Source organism: Heteronotia binoei, chromosome 2 (assembly GCF_032191835.1).
Source record: "Heteronotia binoei isolate CCM8104 ecotype False Entrance Well chromosome 2, APGP_CSIRO_Hbin_v1, whole genome shotgun sequence".
NCBI lineage: Eukaryota > Metazoa > Chordata > Lepidosauria > Squamata > Gekkonidae > Heteronotia > Heteronotia binoei.
Window position 1 is genome coordinate 55,684,683 of NC_083224.1, and position 7,441 is coordinate 55,692,123.

At 43.9% G+C, this 7,441-nt stretch overlaps 1 non-coding gene across 1 annotated transcript; it reads left to right on the plus strand.

Moving 5' to 3' along the window:
- Positions 1-4,618: 4,618 nt before the first annotated feature.
- LOC132567835 (U1 spliceosomal RNA) lies at positions 4,619-4,783 on the plus strand. Its single transcript, XR_009555120.1, has one exon. It is a non-coding gene; the product is annotated as a U1 spliceosomal RNA (small nuclear RNA).
- Positions 4,784-7,441: the final 2,658 nt, after the last annotated feature.

A 7,441-nucleotide genomic window follows, 5' to 3' on the forward strand; every position in this document is an offset into this window, starting at 1 on the left:
TCTACCTCATAACATAACACCTATCTCTTGGAACAACATCCACCTCAGCAAACATCTACAACAACAAATATCTGTCTTTACAAGCAAGCCCCTGTTTGACTAACCCTTTCCATTGCATTTGTACAGTTCACAAAGGGAGCTCTCTTATTCGTACAATGTGTTCCACTAATGGTGAATAACCACAAACCTCACCTAGGGTGAGGTGACCAGAAGATCTATGGGTTTGGGCTTGAGGAGGCCTGGGAGCATTGTGGGCAAACATCACAGGGATCCAATGCTTGCTAGGTGGGTCTGCCAAGCTGTTGTGAAGTTACTTTGGGGAGCCCCTGCTGGAACTCTGGGGATGTCTGCCTTTCGGTCATTCTGAACCTGCCTTTGGAGAATTGGGGGTGGCCCAGCCAGCTCAACTGGTATTTCCTTTGCAGACTAGAAGAATACACCACAGTGTTTCAACCCTGAGAGTTGTGGGCATGCTTCCCTTGTTGTCTGGTGGGGCTGGGGTGTCTTTGGGGAGCCCCTGTTAGAAGTCTTGTCATGTCTGCTTTTCTGTCATCCCAAATCTGCCTTTGAAGAATTGTGGGTGGCCCAGCCAGCTCAACAGATGTTTCCTTTCCTCCACAGAGTAGAAGAATTCACTGTAGTGTTTTAGCCTTGAGTGGGGGAGGGAGGGGCTGTGAGAGTTGTGGGCACACTTCCCTTGATTGTCTGGTGGGGCTGGGGTGTCCACCAAGCTGTCATGGGATTAGAATGCTGAGGATATCTGCCTTTCTATTCTTCAAAACCTGCCTTTGGAGACTTGGGGGGTGGTGAGTTTAGGGGCGGATGCTTACCTTGCTTCCAGTGTTTGGCAAGGGGGTGGGCTTCCTAGTTGAAGTTTGCCTGTGAGTTTGGTATCACTGACTTGTTCATGAGCAGTTCCATAGACTCCTGTAACTGCAGCTGTCTTTTCCAGAGAGAACAGTTTTGAGGGTCCATAACTGGGACCCCAGAAATGTAATCTGTCCCCAACTTGAAGAGACTGTAGAGGAGCAGGTGGCAGGGTAAGGTTCCCTGTTTATATATTTTTGAACCTGTGCGTGCCTTTTCATCCAAAAGCACTTCCCTGGTTTGACCTTAATCCTTTGGGTTAGCACTGCCACAGTGTCACTGGTTCTGCTGAACTTGCAGAAATGCCCCCCACACCTTCAGTTTCTACTTCAGAGTTTCTCTGGGACTTTGATTCTGTTCTGCTGTGCTTTTATTGCCCTTACTTTTTGTTTTTTTGTTTGGGTTTTTGCTGCTTTTTATGCTCCATTGGAAACAATGTAGGATGGGGGCCCCTTCTTTGGGGGAACCATAGATCCAATCCTCACAAAACATGGAGGACAAGTAGAGGAGAGTCAGCCAGAGATTCTCAGTGAGTATGGTGTCTTTTGCTTCCACAGGATCCGTTTTATATATTCCTGAACCTATACCTGTCATTTCCCCAGGAAGCACTTTCCTGGGGGCACATTCTTTACAGGGTCATAGCTCAGATCCCCGAAATCCAATCCTCACCAGACTTAGAGGGCAAGTAGAGGAGAGTCAGCCAGAAATCCCTCGAGAGTTTGGTGTCTCTAGCACATCACAAACTGAATCAGTTTGCTTAGTGTTGTGGAATTAGGGTCTGGATTGAGCCTCAGTTCTCTACTAAACCTGTTACTTTAATTTCTATAGTAAATTAGTCTCCATAGTTGAATCTTTGGTTCTGCTTCCCAGGAAGCTGCAGAACTCTGCTGGTGCTGTGGCCTTCTGGTACCAATAACCCTGTATTTGATTTTTTACCTTAGAGGATGTTTATACATTCCAGAAGTTACCAGTGCCACTGTCAAAGTTTAATTAGATAGGGTATCTGAAACTAGTTTCCTTGACTCTCTGAGTCACCCTAGCTTTCCCTGACTTTCCTTGACTTTCCTGACCCCAGAGATAGAAAGAAAAGCTGAGCTTTGTAATATACATCATGTATACGTCAGATGCTTAGCAACAGGCTTGACTTACAGTTACATTATCTTCTATGGTTGGGGAAAGGTACTTAATGTGTGAATTTAGTCTTGTTCAGGGTTGTATGCCAGCCACCTTGCATTGTCTTGGCAGGCAACCAGGATATATCCTTTTTAAAATTACAGCACTCTCTAATTAGGTATTTGACTAATTTGATTAATTTTGTATGCTGCATATCAGATTCTTATGTTTTAAAGGGTTTTACAATTGGGTTTGAAGTTAAATAAATAAGAGGTGTTTTGAAACATCTCTCTCTCTCTCTCTGCAATTGGGAAGCCAGTTTCTCTCCCTCCCCAATGAACACAGTGGGGATGGGAGACCATGAAAAGGTTTCTGCACTGCTCATTTCCCCAGTATTTAGTGCCAAAACATTTGTGACACCCATGGTTCATGAACAAACCACAAACCAAACCTATCGGTAATCATACAGAGACACAGACAGTCTTTTCTGTAGGTGGTGGTGCATGCTTTCAGCTACAGAGTGCAAAAGAAGAAATTGTTTCTGTTGATTGACATCTGTGGGTGTCAGTTTTTTAGACCCAGGAGCCACTTCTAACTCCATTTTAAGTATGGAGCCTGTTTTTAAAACATTCTTTTAATCCCAGAGAGACACAGAAGTGGTCCTTCTCTCCTATTCTCCCTTGCATCACTTTTCTTCTCTTCCTCTCTTCCTTTCCTCCAGCATTATAATCTGCTCTTTTCTGCTCTCTTCTGCTGTATCCTAGCTAGCAGGGAAACTGCATATAATGTCAAATCGCGGCATCCTCTGTGATGTCATAATGTATGCTCCTGCACACTTCTAGAACCGTCCATAGCAACCAATGCTAGCACCTTCCCTGGTTTTAGTACTGGTTAAACTACAATTTTAGTACTGGTTAAACTGATGAAAACAAATATTAGGAAAAACATGACGTGTCACATAAATGTCAGTGTGTGCCTTGAAGATCTATATTGCAACAGTCTAGCAATTCAGGTTTAGCAACATTATAGCTTACCTATCCTAAGGCTGCAATCCTATGCCTCCTTACTAGATAGCAAGACTTGTTCAATTCAACAGCATTTACTCTTGAGTAAATATATACAAGACAGGGTTGCATGTGTCTTTAAATGTCACAGCTAGCATAAAACTAAAGATGAACCCATTTTTACTACCTACAGCTATATATGATCAGACAGGGCACATCAGCCATGCATCATGACAGCAAAAATCTTGGACTTGGATATGAGACATCTAGATTCCAAACTCAGTTCAGCAATGACATTCACTTTATGACCTTAGATAATTCCTGACTCTCAGGCTTGTTGTACAAAATACTGACGCACAAATCTGAAAACCGTCAGGCCATTTAGGATTTGGCCCATTTCGCAGAAGTGAGAGAGAGACAGAGACAAAGACTATGGCTGGTTCCACATGAGGGCATGAAATTTTATCCCCACTAGGATTGCCAGCCTCCAAGTGGGGCCTCAGAATCTCTTGGAATTACAACTGCTCTCCAGACTACAGAGATTAATTCCTCTGGAGAAAGTTGATGCTTTGGAGGGGAGACTCAATGGCATTGTACTCCACTGATGTCCTTGTCCTCCCCAGGCTCCATCCTCAAATCTCCAGAAGTTTTCCTACCTGGTTCTGGAAACTGTACCCTGCATTGCCTGCTACTGTCCAGGGGGAACCTGGCAACTCTGCGCCATCCCCAAATCCCAGATATTTCCCAATCTGAAATTGGCAATGCTATCCCCATAGCAGAAGCATTAGCAAGTGGTTTAGAGGTGGGCAAGGACAGCATTCACAGGCAGTTGTCTCCATGCTGCTTCCTGCTAGAGCCAAACCCCACCTTGCCCCTTCCCCTTCCCCACTTTTGCACAGAAGCGACCTGATGAGACCCTCCTGCAGCCTGGTGATCTCCCTCTTTTCCTCTAATATCTGAGAGATGTCCCATAACTGAGCCTCCACCCTCAGCTGCTAAAGAATTGTTATGTATGTGGACTCATGTGAGAAAAGCAAGTTGAAAGTGGAGGGAGAAAGACTGGTCTTAGTACTGCCATTTTGAAGGTTGTGCTAAGTTCCACACCCCTTCCACACAGCAGTTCCTCCCCTCCTGCCTTCAGCCCTGGTTGGCTGGTTTTAGGAAGTACTCTGAAATACCCTTCTAGTTACCTTCTAAAGGTAGGGTCGAGGTTAGTCCACAAATTAATATTCATGCAGCATATAGGGTTGCCAACTTCTATGTGATACCTAGAAACATCCTGAGATTACAGTTGATTTCCAGGCAACAGAGATCAGTTCACCTGGAGAAAATGGCCACTTTGAAAGGTGGACTGTATGGCATTATAACTGTAGTGTACTGGACTTCATGTTTAGTAGAGCGTTTGCGCACACCCAGCAAGCAGGGTGCAGAGACTCATGATACAATAGAGATCTGGACTCTTCTGGGGCCAACCAGCGGGTTTGGTGCAAAGTTCAACTGTTGTGATTTGATATGGGGGCCTGGGGGGGGAGGGGTTTTTTTGCATGTATATAAGCGGGGTTGCAGCTCCGACATTTAGCCTTGTTCCGGATTAATCAATAAAGCATGTTCCAGTTTAAATGCATCAAACCCAGATACTTACTTGGCAGGGGAGACACCATGATCAGGAAGGTGGTTTTCCCAGGGTGAGGCTCATCCATTGCACTCTGGGTGTACTGACCCCTGCGATTTCCCCATATGCAGGAAACGCGACTGCATAATTTGTGGTAGTGAGGGACTGCATTTGCATCAAACTCAGTATTTAACAATAACCCATTTAAGACCCTGCCCTCCCCAAACCCTACCCTTCTCAGGCTCCCCCCCCCCCCAATCTCCAGCTATTTCCCAATTCAGAGCTACCCTTCCAGGTTGAGTGTGGGCAGAAGTTTCACACCAAGGCTATGCAGGCAGCCAGCCAGCACACTGTTTCCCTTTTAAGTCCATCTTCAAAGAGAGGTGCAGCCCAACAGCCACATGAGGCATGCTAGGAAACAGCATGATGTTGTGTGGAAACTTCCAATTTAAAGCAGGGGCATGTTGTGTTCCACCCAGGGGAAAATCCCCATGTGGAATTAGCCCCTCTTATGTTATCAACAACAAAACCTTCCTTCTGTCAGTTGTGAGGGCAGCAAGAAGAGAAGGGAGAGCCCAAGGAGGTCTCCATTCTTTCTCTTCACTGCTTCTTAGAGCACATAGCCCTGCACATAGTGAATTCCAAACATAATGAAGCAGGAGAGCTAATAAACAACAACCAGGGACAGGCAGATAGTGAAATGGCAACCGACAGATATAAATGAGATGAGATTTTAATATAGATTGGTTTGACAAAGATAGACCCAGGGAGCCTGCATCTTGATCAGAGTTCACCTAGTCATATGGAAAACAGCATTTTATTGAGAATTCAGGGACTGTTACAGGTAAAAGGAGCACAGTGTCCTTCAAGGAAATATTTTTGTGGATAGACTTAAAGGCAGAATGACAGGTGGTCCATAGGAACTATGAGCTAGCAATTACACTAGTGATGGCTTCATACCTGCTATTGCCCCATAGAAACTATCCCCAAATGTTGCTGTGCTGAAGACCAGAAAATGTCATTCAGATGTTTTGGCAAGACATGTTTTCCTGCCAGGTAGTCAATCATCTATTCATTCTGAACATTTTGTTCATTTCCTTATTTTGCCATTTAAAAAAACCCAACAAAAATATTTAAGCAAAGAATTATGGAGTCTGTTCACCTGCTGACCTTTCCTGAGAATAATCTTTAAAAAATAATAATGTAACTCCCACTGAAACTGGTTCAGATAATAATAAATACAACATTTGTCAGCAGACATATCCTTTTTCTTTGTTTAGATGACCAAAAGTTTGTTAGTTGTTCTAGGAATAGCCACTTATCTCTTATTTTAGCAAACAAAGGACAAAGCCCTGCACAGTGTTCAAGGTCTTCAATCTCATTAAATTCACATGGACACTTTTGGTTTTAATGCAGCAATTTAATCCACCTATCATTCTGAACAGCATCTTTATCCAAGCACATCCCAATGTTTTTACAGTGCTCCTTTGTTTATAAGTAGGCATTTTATCCAGATATGGTTCTAGGCCAAACCCTTGTTTTATATATCCCAGAAAACAGTGACATACAAGATCTACCAGCTGCTGTGTAATTTGGGTACTCAGGTAATATCACTAGATCTTTCGTTTATTTCAGAATTAACAGACGGTGGAAGAGAACTATTATTAGTATTTTATATATATGCACATTTGGCTAATCCATTCATAAGTAATGGGTGATTTATCAGCATCAGGCAAATAAAGTGGTTAGTGTGTCTTGTGTCTAAAAGGGAACGTTTCTGCCAGCTGTGTTAGATCTAGGCTGAGCTTCTGTTTCCCTTCCTGCTTGCATTGGGGTTGCCAATCCCCAGGTGGGGGCAGGGGATCCCCCGGTTTGGAGGCCCTCCCCCCGCTTCAGGGTCATCAGAAAGCGGGGGAAGGGAGGGAAATGTCTGCTGGAAACTCTGTTATTCCCTATGGAGATTTATTCCCATAGAAAATCATGGAGAATTGATCCGCGGGTATCTGGGGCTCTGGGGGGGGGCTGTTTTTGGGGGTAGAGGCACCAAATTTTCAGTATAGCATCTAGTGCCTCTCCCCAAAATACCTCCCAAGTTTCAAAAAGATTGGACCAGGGGTCCAATTCTATGAGCCCCAAAAGAAGGTGCCCATATCCTTCATGATTTCCTATGGAAGGTAGGAATTGAAAAGGCATGCCGTCCCTTTAAATGTGATGGCCAGATCTCCCTTTGGAGTCAGTTATGCTTGTCGCAACGTTGATCTTGGCTCCACCCCTAATATCTCCTGGCTCCACCCCCAAAGTCTCCTGGCTCCACCCCCAAAGTTCCCAGATATTTCTTGAATTGAACTTGGCAACCCTAGCTTGCATGGAGATGGGAAATGTGACCAAAAGTGTGATCTATTGACCCAAGTGGAAGGGTAAAAGCCAAAGGGGTCTTGGTCCTTGGCTCTTAGCTTGTGGCTCATGCACTGGCCTTGAATGAGCTAGCCAGTGCATCAAGGACCAGCCCAGGATGTGGTTTATTGCATTATTGTGTTTGTTTAAAACATTTATATCTTGCCTTATCTCTTCAGACTTAAGGCAGCAAAATGCATCAACATGTTGCAAGGACACAAAATAACAAGATTAGTCCAATTAACAAATTGAAATGCACAAATTACAAATGAAAAATATGCAGAATTTTAAAGAAAACATTTAGAATTTTGTATTTTGGTAAACTGCTTTTGATTCTCATTGGGGAGAAAAGCAGGTTAAAAGAAACCTAAATAAATACATAAAAGGCCTTTGCAGAGATATACATAATGCCTATAGATGTTGGAGGCCTGGGATTACAATCTGCCTCATG